This window comes from Oryzias latipes, chromosome 15 (assembly GCF_053564925.1).
Source record: "Oryzias latipes strain Hd-rR chromosome 15, Olatipes_Hd-rR_3.1".
NCBI classification, from domain to species: Eukaryota; Metazoa; Chordata; class Actinopteri; order Beloniformes; family Adrianichthyidae; genus Oryzias; species Oryzias latipes.
Window position 1 is genome coordinate 5,194,365 of NC_136251.1, and position 12,490 is coordinate 5,206,854.

Genomic DNA, 12,490 nt, shown 5'->3' on the forward strand with positions numbered 1-12,490 from the left:
CTAGCATAGCGATCAGCATCATCAACTGACTCAGAAAAACACATTACCTAAAATGCTACTTATGCTAACTATGCTAGCTATGCTAATGTGGCTAATAGTGCTAGCATAGCGATCAGCATCATCAACTGACTCAGAAAAACACATTACCTAAAATGCTAATTATGCTAATTATGCTAACTATGCTAATGTGGCTAAAAGTGCTAGCATAGCGATCAGCATCATCAACTGACTCAGAAAAACACATTACCTAAAATGCTAATTATGCTAACTATGCTAGCTATGCTAATGTGGCTAAAAGTGCTAGCATAGCGATCAGCATCATCAACTGACTCAGAAAAACACATTACCTAAAATGCTAATTATGCTAACTATGCTAGCTATGCTAATGTGGCTAAAAGTGCTAGCATAGTGATCAGCATTATCAACTGACTCAGAAAAACACATTCCTCCATTGGTGAGAGCTATGTCATAATTTGATAAAAAAAAACACTTTTTCCAAAATGGCGGCTTTTCTGTTGATTTTATCTCCATAGCAACCATTTTGTGTTTTGGTCCCCTCGAGAGGACGAACAGATTGACGTCAGTTTCGGACAAATCGGTAAAAGTAAAATTTTTGTTGTCTTTAGCAACAGAGGTTTCATGGTAACCACGCCCACATTCCTTATATGTCCATATCCAGTGTTTTTCAATGTATTCAGTTTCAGGCATTAATGCATGCATTCAATTTTCACTGTATTGTATTGAAATGCATGGGAGTTATAACAGTGCGCCACTTTGCTAGCTTGCCACGCGCACGCCGTTCAAAATCTACAACTTCTAATTTCAACATTTTTTACACAGTAGCTTGCCATTGATGCCCAAAAAGTTTTGAGACGATCGAAGAAAATTCCAACGACAAGTTTACGTTTGAATCTGGTGGTTAAGGTGTTTTTTATAGAAAATTCAAGATGGCCGCCTTTTCCCGAGGTCAAAGGTCGACGAAACTCCAGAGGTGATTGTAGACTTACGCTAGGGACATGCGCGTCAAATTTCGTGAAAATCGCTCGAAAAAAAGTTCATTTTTCCATATCGTGTAAAAACGCGAAAAACTCAAAATGGCAGATTTTGGCACAAAATGGCAGCCAAATCGTAGGTCGTGTCGCCATCACGTAATGATTTCAAAACTTTCTTTGGATATACCCGACAAAGTTATCTGGGTTTCGTTAGCCGATTCTTAAAAATAAAATCCGAAAAATTTTTTTTTGCCGAATCAGCACTTTTTTTTGCGACGGTTTTTTGTTTACCACGGCCACATTCCTTTATCGATTTTGTCGTATGTGACATCGTTTTGTTCAGTGTGGGCCAGGGTATCGCATATTTCAGTTTCAGGCTATTCCGATAAAATATGTGCGACCTAGCTAAAATGGCGACGGTTGCGAATTCGCCACGCGCACGCGTTTCAAATTCTACAACTTCTAATTCCAACATTTTGTCCACAGTAGCTTGCCATTGATGCCTGAGAAGTTTCAAAAAGATCGATAAAAATCCCTAGGACGAGTTTTCGTTTGTATCTGTTACTAAAGGTGCTTTTTTTTGAAAATCGAAGATGGCCGCCCCTTACCAAGGTCAAAGGTCAACGAAACTTCTTTGGCAGTTGTAGAATCGTGTTTGTGGCATGTGTATGCAATTTCGTGAAAATCGCTTGAAGAAAAGTGTCGTTTTCCCATATTGTGAAAAAACACGAAAATCGCCATTTCTCTGAGTTCACCACAAAATGGCCGCCAAGCCGTAGGTCGTGTGGCCATCCCATAATGATTTCAGAACTTCTTTGGGATATCTCCAACACGCGTGTTTTGGTTTTGTAACTGTATTTCGAAATATTTTTTTTTGGCCCCATAAGCGATTTTAGGCCCATTCATTTTTTTTACGGGAACGCTCGCCGTGATGTCATCATCGTGGGGGGGGTGATGTTCTCTTTGCCGAAAATTCATTTTCAATTTATCCTAGGTGTGTGCCAATTTTGGTGAGTTTTCGGGTATGTGGCGGGGGTCAAATTTGCGATCTACGGATCCGTTAGAAACGGGAAGAATAATAATAATGAAACGAAGCAGAAACAATATAGAAGTTTTTGCAGTCAGGTGGCCTATGTATTTCAATGCGGCCTGTCTTTTACTATAGGCTGGGCATGTCTGTTTGGCTTTAAACCCGTCTTTTGAGGGCTTTTTGGGGCTTTTTTGGCTTTTTGTCGTCATTTTTGCGACTACAATTTTGTCGTTTGTGCGGGGGTGTTGTGCGTGTGTGTGTGTATTTTTGTTCCGTTACACAATTGTCGTGTCGTTGTGTGCTTTGGGCGACTTTTGACTCCATTTTTTGGCGTTTTGACGCATTTTTTTGACGTTTTGGACTTTTTGAGTGTTCGACCCTCGTACCAGTTACAATATGGTCCTTGCAGTCTATGACTGCTGCGGGCCATAATAATGAAACGAAGCAGAAACAATATAGAAGTTTTTGCAGTCAGGTGGCCTATGTATTTCAATGCGGCCTGTCTTTTACTATAGGCTGGGCATGTCTTTTTGGCTTTAAACCCGTCTTTTGAGGGCTTTTTGGGGCTTTTTTGTGTTTTTGTCGTCATTTTTGCGACTACAATTTTGTCGTTTGTGCGGGGGTGTTGTGCGTGTGTGTGTTTATTTTTGTTCCGTTACACAATTGTCGTGTCGTTGTGTGCTTTGGGCGACTTTTGACTCCATTTTTTGGCGTTTTGACGCGTTTTTTCGACGTTTTGGACTTTTTGAGTGTTCGACCCTCGTACCAGTTACAATATGGTCCTTGCAGTCTATGACTGCTGCGGGCCATAATTAAAGCCGCAAGCGGCGTTGTATGGCCCGCAGACGCAACCCGCCTTCCACGCCCAACTCTACGCACCACCGCCCTCACCGCCCTCACCGCCCTCACTGCCCACTTTTGATGAAGGCTAGTCAAAACTGCATATGCTAATTATGCTAACTATGCTAGCTATGCTAATGTGGCTAAAAGTGCTAGCATAGCGATCAGCATCATCAGCTGACTCAGAAAAACAGATTACCTAAAATGCTAATTATGCTAACTATGCTAGCTATGCTAATGTGGCTAAAAGTGCTAGCATAGCGATCAGCATCATTAACTGACTCAGAAAAACACATTACCTAAAATGCTAATTATGCTAACTATGCTAGCTATGCTAATGTGGCTAAAAGTGCTAGCATAGCGATCAGCATCATCAACTGACTCAGAAAAACACATTACCTAAAATGCTAATTATGCTAACTATGCTAGTTATGCTAACATAGCTAAAAGTGCTAGCATAGCGATCAGCATCATCAACTGACTCAGAAAAACACATTACCTAAAATGCTACTTATGCTAACTATGCTAGCTATGCTAATGTGGCTAATAGTGCTAGCATAGCGATCAGCATCATCAACTGACTCAGAAAAACACATTACCTAAAATGCTAATTATGCTAATTATGCTAACTATGCTAATGTGGCTAAAAGTGCTAGCATAGCGATCAGCATCATCAACTGACTCAGAAAAACACATTACCTAAAATGCTAATTATGCTAACTATGCTAGCTATGCTAATGTGGCTAAAAGTGCTAGCATAGCGATCAGCATCATCAACTGACTCAGAAAAACACATTACCTAAAATGCTAATTATGCTAACTATGCTAGCTATGCTAATGTGGCTAAAAGTGCTAGCATAGTGATCAGCATTATCAACTGACTCAGAAAAACACATTCCTCCATTGGTGAGAGCTATGTCATAATTTGATAAAAAAAAACACTTTTTCCAAAATGGCGGCTTTTCTGTTGATTTTATCTCCATAGCAACCATTTTGTGTTTTGGTCCCCTCGAGAGGACGAACAGATTGACGTCAGTTTCGGACAAATCGGTAAAAGTAAAATTTTTGTTGTCTTTAGCAACAGAGGTTTCATGGTAACCACGCCCACATTCCTTATATGTCCATATCCAGTGTTTTTCAATGTATTCAGTTTCAGGCATTAATGCATGCATTCAATTTTCACTGTATTGTATTGAAATGCATGGGAGTTATAACAGTGCGCCACTTTGCTAGCTTGCCACGCGCACGCCGTTCAAAATCTACAACTTCTAATTTCAACATTTTTTACACAGTAGCTTGCCATTGATGCCCAAAAAGTTTTGAGACGATCGAAGAAAATTCCAACGACAAGTTTACGTTTGAATCTGGTGGTTAAGGTGTTTTTTATAGAAAATTCAAGATGGCCGCCTTTTCCCGAGGTCAAAGGTCGACGAAACTCCAGAGGTGATTGTAGACTTACGCTAGGGACATGCGCGTCAAATTTCGTGAAAATCGCTCGAAAAAAAGTTCATTTTTCCATATCGTGTAAAAACGCGAAAAACTCAAAATGGCAGATTTTGGCACAAAATGGCAGCCAAATCGTAGGTCGTGTCGCCATCACGTAATGATTTCAAAACTTTCTTTGGATATACCCGACAAAGTTATCTGGGTTTCGTTAGCCGATTCTTAAAAATAAAATCCGAAAAATTTTTTTTTGCCGAATCAGCACTTTTTTTTGCGACGGTTTTTTGTTTACCACGGCCACATTCCTTTATCGATTTTGTCGTATGTGACATCGTTTTGTTCAGTGTGGGCCAGGGTATCGCATATTTCAGTTTCAGGCTATTCCGATAAAATATGTGCGACCTAGCTAAAATGGCGACGGTTGCGAATTCGCCACGCGCACGCGTTTCAAATTCTACAACTTCTAATTCCAACATTTTGTCCACAGTAGCTTGCCATTGATGCCTGAGAAGTTTCAAAAAGATCGATAAAAATCCCTAGGACGAGTTTTCGTTTGTATCTGTTACTAAAGGTGCTTTTTTTTGAAAATCGAAGATGGCCGCCCCTTACCAAGGTCAAAGGTCAACGAAACTTCTTTGGCAGTTGTAGAATCGTGTTTGTGGCATGTGTATGCAATTTCGTGAAAATCGCTTGAAGAAAAGTGTCGTTTTCCCATATTGTGAAAAAACACGAAAATCGCCATTTCTCTGAGTTCACCACAAAATGGCCGCCAAGCCGTAGGTCGTGTGGCCATCCCATAATGATTTCAGAACTTCTTTGGGATATCTCCAACACGCGTGTTTTGGTTTTGTAACTGTATTTCGAAATATTTTTTTTTGGCCCCATAAGCGATTTTAGGCCCATTCATTTTTTTTACGGGAACGCTCGCCGTGATGTCATCATCGTGGGGGGGGTGATGTTCTCTTTGCCGAAAATTCATTTTCAATTTATCCTAGGTGTGTGCCAATTTTGGTGAGTTTTCGGGTATGTGGCGGGGGTCAAATTTGCGATCTACGGATCCGTTAGAAACGGGAAGAATAATTAAAGCCGCAAGCGGCGTTGTATGGCCCGCAGACGCAACCCGCCTCCACGCCCAACTCTACGCACCACCGCTGACCTCACCGCCATCACAGCCCGCAAATTAAAAGCTAGTCAAGGCTGGATTTGCTAATTATGCTAACAATGCTAACTATGCTAGCTATGCTAATGTGGCTAAAAGTGCTAGCATAGTGATCAGCATCTTCAACTGACTCAGAAAAACACATTACCTAAAATGCTAATTATGCTAACTATGCTAGTTATGCTGACATAGCTAAAAGTGCTAGCATAGCGATCACCATCATCAACTGACTCAGAAAAACACATTACCTAAAATGCTAATTATGCTAACTATGCTAACTATGCTAATATGGCTAAAAGTGTTAGCATAGCGATCAGCATCATCAACTGACTCAGAAAAACACATTACCTAAAATGCTAATTATGCTAACTATGCTAGTTATGCTAATGTGGCTAAAAGTGCTAGCATAGCGATCAGCATCATCAACTGACTCAGAAAAACACATTACCTAAAATGCTAATTATGCTAACTATGCTAACTATGCTAGCTATGCTAATGTGGCTAAAAGTGCTAGCATAGTGATCAGCATCTTCAACTGACTCAGAAAAACACATTACCTAAAATGCTAATTATGCTAAGTATGCTAGTTATGCTGACATAGCTAAAAGTGCTAGCATAGCGATCACCATCATCAACTGACTCAGAAAAACACATTACCTAAAATGCTAATTATGCTAACTATGCTAACTATGCTAATATGGCTAAAAGTGTTAGCATAGCGATCAGCATCATCAACTGACTCAGAAAAACACATTACCTAAAATGCTAATTATGCTAACTATGCTAGTTATGCTAATGTGGCTAAAAGTGCTAGCATAGCGATCAGCATCATCAACTGACTCAGAAAAACACATTACCTAAAATGCTAATTATGCTAACTATGCTAGCTATGCTAATGTGGCTAAAAGTGCTAGCATAGCGATCAGCATCATCAACTTACTCAGAAAAACACATTACTAAAAATGTTAATTATGCTAACTATGCTAGCTATGCTAATGTGGCTAAAAGTGCTAGCATTGCGATCAGCATCATCAACTGACTCAGAAAAACACATTGCCTAAAATGCTAATTATGCTAACTATGCTAGCTATGCTAAAGTGGCTAAAAGTGCTAGCATAGCGATCGGCATCATCAACTGACTCAGAAAAACACATTCCTCCATTGGTGAGAGCTATATGCCATAAGTTGATAAAAAACCCACTTTTTCCAAAATGGCGGCTTTTTTGTTTATTTTATCTCCATAGCAACCATTTTATGTTTTGTTCCCCTTGAGAAGACGAACAGATTGACGTCAGTTTCGGACAAATCGGTAAAAGTAAACTTTTTGTCGTCCTTAGCAACAGTGGTTTTATGCTAACCACGCCCACATTCCTTATATGTCCAGAACCAGTGTTTTTCAATGTATTCAGTTTCAGCCATGAATGCATGCATTCAATTTTCACTGTATTGTATTGAAATGCATGGGAGTTATAACACTGCGCCACTTTGCTAGCTTGCCACGCGCACGCCGTTCAAAATCTACAACTTCTAATTCCAACATTTTTTCCACAGTAGCTTGCCATTGATGCCCAAAAAGTGTTGAGACGATCGATAAAAATTCCAACGACAAGTTTACGTTTGAATCCAGTGGCAAAGGTGTTTTTTATAGAAAATTCAAGATGGCCGCCTTTTCCCGAGGTCAAAGGTCGACGAAACTCCAGAGGTAATTGTAGACTTATGCTACGGACATGCGAGTCAAATTTCGTGAAAATCGCTCAAAAAAAAGTTCCTTATTCCATATTGTGTAAAAACGCGAAAAACTCAAAATGGCCGATTTTGGCACAAAATGGCCGCCAAACCGTAGGTCGTGTCGCCATCACGTAATGATTTCAAAACTTTGTTTGGATATACCCGACAAAGTTATCTGGGTTTCGCTAGCCGATTCATAAAAAAAAAATCCGAATTTTTTTTTTTTAGCCGAGTCAGCACTTTTTTTTGCGATCGTTTTTTGTTTACCACGGCCACATTCCTTTATCGATTTTGTCGTATGTGACATCGTTTTGTTCAGTGTGGGCCAGGGAATCGTATATTACATTTTCACGACATTCCGATAAAATATGTGCGAGCTAGCTAAAATGGCGACGGTTGCGAATTCGCCACGCGCACGCGTTTCAAAATCTACAACTTCTAATTCCAACATTTTGTCCATAGTAGCTTGCCATTGATGCCCGAGAAGTTTCAAAAAGATCGATAAAAATTCCTAGGACGAGTTTTAGTTTGTATCCGTTGCTAAAGGTGCTTTTTTATGAAAATTCAAGATGGCCGCCCCTTCCCAAGGTCAAAGGTCAACAAAACTTATTTGGTTATTGTATAATCAAGGTTGTGGCATGTGTGTCCGATTTCGTGAAAATCGCTCAAATAAAAGTGTTGTTTTCCCATATTGTCAAAAAACACGAAAATCGCCATTTCTCTGTGTTCGCCACAAAATGGCCGCCAAGCCGTTAGTCGTGTGGCCATCCCATAATGATTTTATAACTTCTTTGGGATATCTCCAACACGCGTGTTTTGGTTTCATACCTGTATTTCAAAATATTTTTTTTTGGCCCCATAAGCGATTTTCGGCCCATTCATTTTTTTTACGGGAACGCTCGCTGTGATGTCATCGACTTCGGGGGGGTGACGTTCTCTTTGCCGAAAATTCATTTTCAATTTATCCCAGGTGTGTGCCAATTTTGGTGAGTTTTCGGGTATGTGGCGGGGGTCAAATTTGAGCTCAAAGACGCCGTTAGAAACAATAATAATAATAATAATAAAAAAACATTCGAAAAACAATATAGAAGTTTTTGCAGTCAGGTGGCCTATGTATTTCAATGCGGCCTGTCTTTTACTATAGGCTGGGCATGTCTTTTTGGCTTTAAACCCGTCTTTTGAGGGCTTTTTGGGGCTTTTTGGGGTTTTTGTCGTCATTTTTGCGACTACAATTTTGACGTTTGTGCGGTGGTGTTGTGCGTGTGTGTGTTTATTTTTGTTGCGTTACACAATTGTCGTCTCGTTGTGTGCTTTGGGCGACTTTTGACCCCATTTTTTGGCGTTTTGACGCGTTTCTTTGACGTTTTGGACTTTTTGAGTGTTCGACCCTCGTACCAGTTACAATATGGTCCTTGCAGTCTATGACTGCTGCGGGCCATAATAATAATGAAACGAAGCAGAAACAATATAGAAGTTTTTGCAGTCAGGTGGCCTATGTATTTCAATGCGGCCTGTCTTTTACTATAGGCTGGGCATGTCTGTTTGGCTTTAAACCCGTCTTTTGAGGGCTTTTTGGGGCTTTTTTGGCTTTTTGTCGTCATTTTTGCGACTACAATTTTGTCGTTTGTGCGGGGGTGTTGTGCGTGTGTGTGTGTATTTTTGTTCCGTTACACAATTGTCGTGTCGTTGTGTGCTTTGGGCGACTTTTGACTCCATTTTTTGGCGTTTTGACGCATTTTTTTGACGTTTTGGACTTTTTGAGTGTTCGACCCTCGTACCAGTTACAATATGGTCCTTGCAGTCTATGACTGCTGCGGGCCATAATTAAAGCCGCAAGCGGCGTTGTATGGCCCGCAGACGCAACCCGCCTTCTACGCCCAACTCTACGCACCACAAACGCCCACACCGCCCACAAATTAAAAGCTAGTCAAGGCTGATTTTGCTAATTATGCTAACTATGCTAATGTGGCTAAAAGTGCTAGCAAAGCGATCAGCATCATCAACTGACTCAGAAAAACACATTACCTAAAATGCTAATTATGCTAACTATGCTAGCTATGCTAATGTGGCTAAAAGTGCTAGCATAGCGATCAGCATCATCAGCTGACTCAGAAAAACACATTACTTAAAATGCTAATTATGCTAACTATGCTAGCTATGCTAATGTGGCTAAAAGTGCTAGCATAGCGATCAGCATCATCAGCTGACTCAGAAAAACACATTACCTAAAATGCTAATTATGCTAACTATGCTATTTATGCTAATTTGGCTAAAAGTGCTAGCATAGCGATCAGCATCATCAACTGACTCAGAAAAACACATTCCTCCATTGGTGAGAGCTATATGTCATAAGTTGATAAAAAAACCACTTTTTCCAAAATTGCGGCTTTTCTGTTGATTTTATCTCCATAGCAACCATTTTATGTTTTGGTCCCCTCGGGAGGACAAACAGATTGACCTCAGTTTCGGACAAATCGGTAAAAGTAAACTTTTTGTTGTCCTTAGCAACAGTGGTTTTATGCTAACCACGCCCACATTCCTTATATGTCAATATCCAGTGTTTTTCAATGTATTCACTTTCAGGCATTAATGCATGCATTCAATTTTCACTGTATTCCAATGATATGCATGGGAGTTACAACAGTGCGCCACTTTGCTAGCTTGCCACGCGCACGCCATTCAAAATCTACAACTTCTAATTCCAACATTTTTTCCACAGTAGCTTGCCATTGATGCCCAAAAAGTTTCGTGACAATCGATGAAAATTCCAACGAGAAGTTTACGTTTGAATCTGGTGGTAAAGGTGTTTTTTATAGAAAATTCAAGATGGCCGCCTTTTCCCGAGGTCAAAGGTCGACGAAACTCCAGAGGTAATGGTAAACTTACGCTAGGGACATGCGAGTCAAATTTTGTGAAAATCGCTCGAAAAAAAGTTCATTTTTCTATATTGTGTAAAAACGCGAAAAACTCAAAATGGCAGATTTTGGCACAAAATGGCCGCCAAACCGTAGGTCGTGTCGCCATCACGTAATGATTTCAAAACTTTATTTGGATATACCCGACAAAGTTATCTGGGTTTAGTTAGCCGATTCTTAAAAATAAAATCCGATTTTTTTTTTTTTTGCCGAGTCAGCACTTTTTTTTGCGATCGTTTTTTGTTTACCACGGCCACATTCCTTTATGGATTTTGTCGTATGTGACATCGTTTTGTTCAGTGTAGGTCAGGGAACCGCATATTTCAGTTTCAGGCTATTCCGATAAAATATGTGCGAGCTAGCTAAAATGGCGACGGTTGCGAATTCGCCACGCGCACGCGTTTCAAATTCTACAACTTCTTATTCCAACATTTTGTCCACAGTAGCTTGCCATTGATGCCCGAGAAATTTCAAAAAGATCGATAAAAATCCCTAGGACGAGTTTTCGTTTGTATCCGTTACTAAAGGTGCTTTTTTTTGAAAATTCAAGATGGCCGCCCCTTGCCAAGGTCAAAGATCAACGAAACTTCTTTGGTTATTGCAGAATCATGGTCTTGGCATGTGTGTGCAATTTCGTGAAAATCGCTTAAACAAAAGTCTCGTTTTCCCATATTGTCAAAAAACACGAAATTCGCCATTTCTCTGAGTTCGCCACAAAATGGCCGCCAAGCCGTAGGTCGTGTGGCCATCCCATAATGATTTCAAAACTTCTTTAGGATATCTCCAACACCCGTGTTTTGGTTTCGTAACTGTATCTTGAAGAAAAAAAAATCGGCTCCATTTGAGATTTCGGCCCCATTCATTTTTTTTACGGTTTTGCCGACTGTGAGGTCATCGGGTTTGGGGGGGGGGCGTTCACTTCGCCGAAAATTCATTTTGAATTTATCCTAGGTGTGTGCCAATTTTGGTGAGTTTTCGAGTATGTGGCGGGGGTCAAATTTGAGCTCAAAGACGCAGTAAGAAAGAAGAAACGTAATAATAAAAATGAAACAAAGCAGAAACAATATAGAAGTTTTTGCGGTTAGGATTTCCTATGTATTTTAATGCGGCCTGTCTTTTACTATAGGCTGGGCATGTCTGTTTGGCTTTAAACCCTTCTTTTGAGGGCTTTTTGGGGCTTTTTCGTGTTTTTGTCGTCATTTTTGCGATTACAAATTTGACGTTTTTGCGTTGGTGTGGTGCGTGTGTGTGTATTTTTGTTGCGTTACACAATTGTCGTGTCGTTGTGTGCTTTGGGCGACTTTTGACCCCATTTTTTGGCGTTTTGACGCGTTTTTTTGACGTTTTGGACTTTTTGAGTGTTCGACCCTCGTACCAGTTACAATATGGTCCTTGCACTCTGTGAGTGCTGCGGGCCATAATTAAAGCCGCAAGCGGCGTTGTATGGCCCGCAGACGCAACCCGCCTTCCACGCCCAACTCTACGCACCACCGCCCTCACCGCCCTCACCGCACACTTTTGATGAAGGCTAGTCAAAACTGCATATGCTAATTATGCTAACTATGCTAGCTATGCTAGCTATGCTAATGTGGCTAAAAGTGCTAGCATAGCGATCAGCATCATCAACTGACTCAGAAAAACACATTACCTAAAATGCTAATTATGCTAACTATGCTAGCTATGCTAATGTGGCTAAAAGTGCTAGCATAGCGATCAGCATCATTAACTGACTCAAAAAAACACATTACCTAAAATGCTAATTATGCTATCTATGCTAGCTATGCTAATGTGGCTAAAAGTGCTAGCATAGCGATCAGCATCATTAACTGACTCAGAAAAACACATTATCTAAAATGCTAATTATGCTAACTATGCTAGCTATGCTAATGTGGCTGAAAGTGCTAGCATTGTGATCAGCATCATCAATTGACTCAGAAAATACATTACCTAAAATGCTAATTATGCTAACTATGCTAGCTATGCTAATGTGGCTAAAAGTGCTAGTATAGCAATCATTATCATCAATTGACTCAGAAAAACACATTAGCTAAAATGCTAATTATGCTAACTATGCTAGTTATGCTAACATAGCTAAAAGTGCTAGCATAGCGATCTGCATCATCAACTGACTCAGAAAAACACATTCCTCCATTGGTGAGAGCTATATGTCATAAGTTGATAAAAAACCCACTTTTTCCAAAATGGCGGCTTTTCTGTTGATTTTATCTCCATAGCAACCATTTTATGTTTTGGTCCCCTCGGGATGATGAACAGATTGACGTCAGTTTCGGACAAATCGGTAAAAGTAAACTTTTTGCTGTCCTTAGCAACAGTGGTTTTATGCTAACCACGCCCACATTCCTTATATGTCCATATCCAGTGT

General features: G+C 40.2%; 1 protein-coding gene across 2 annotated transcripts in view; it reads left to right on the forward strand.

Moving 5' to 3' along the window:
• rmdn2 (regulator of microtubule dynamics 2) overlaps nt 1–12,490 on the forward strand; it is a 104,319-nt gene that overhangs the window by 48,299 nt on the left and 43,530 nt on the right. The window lies entirely within an intron of this gene.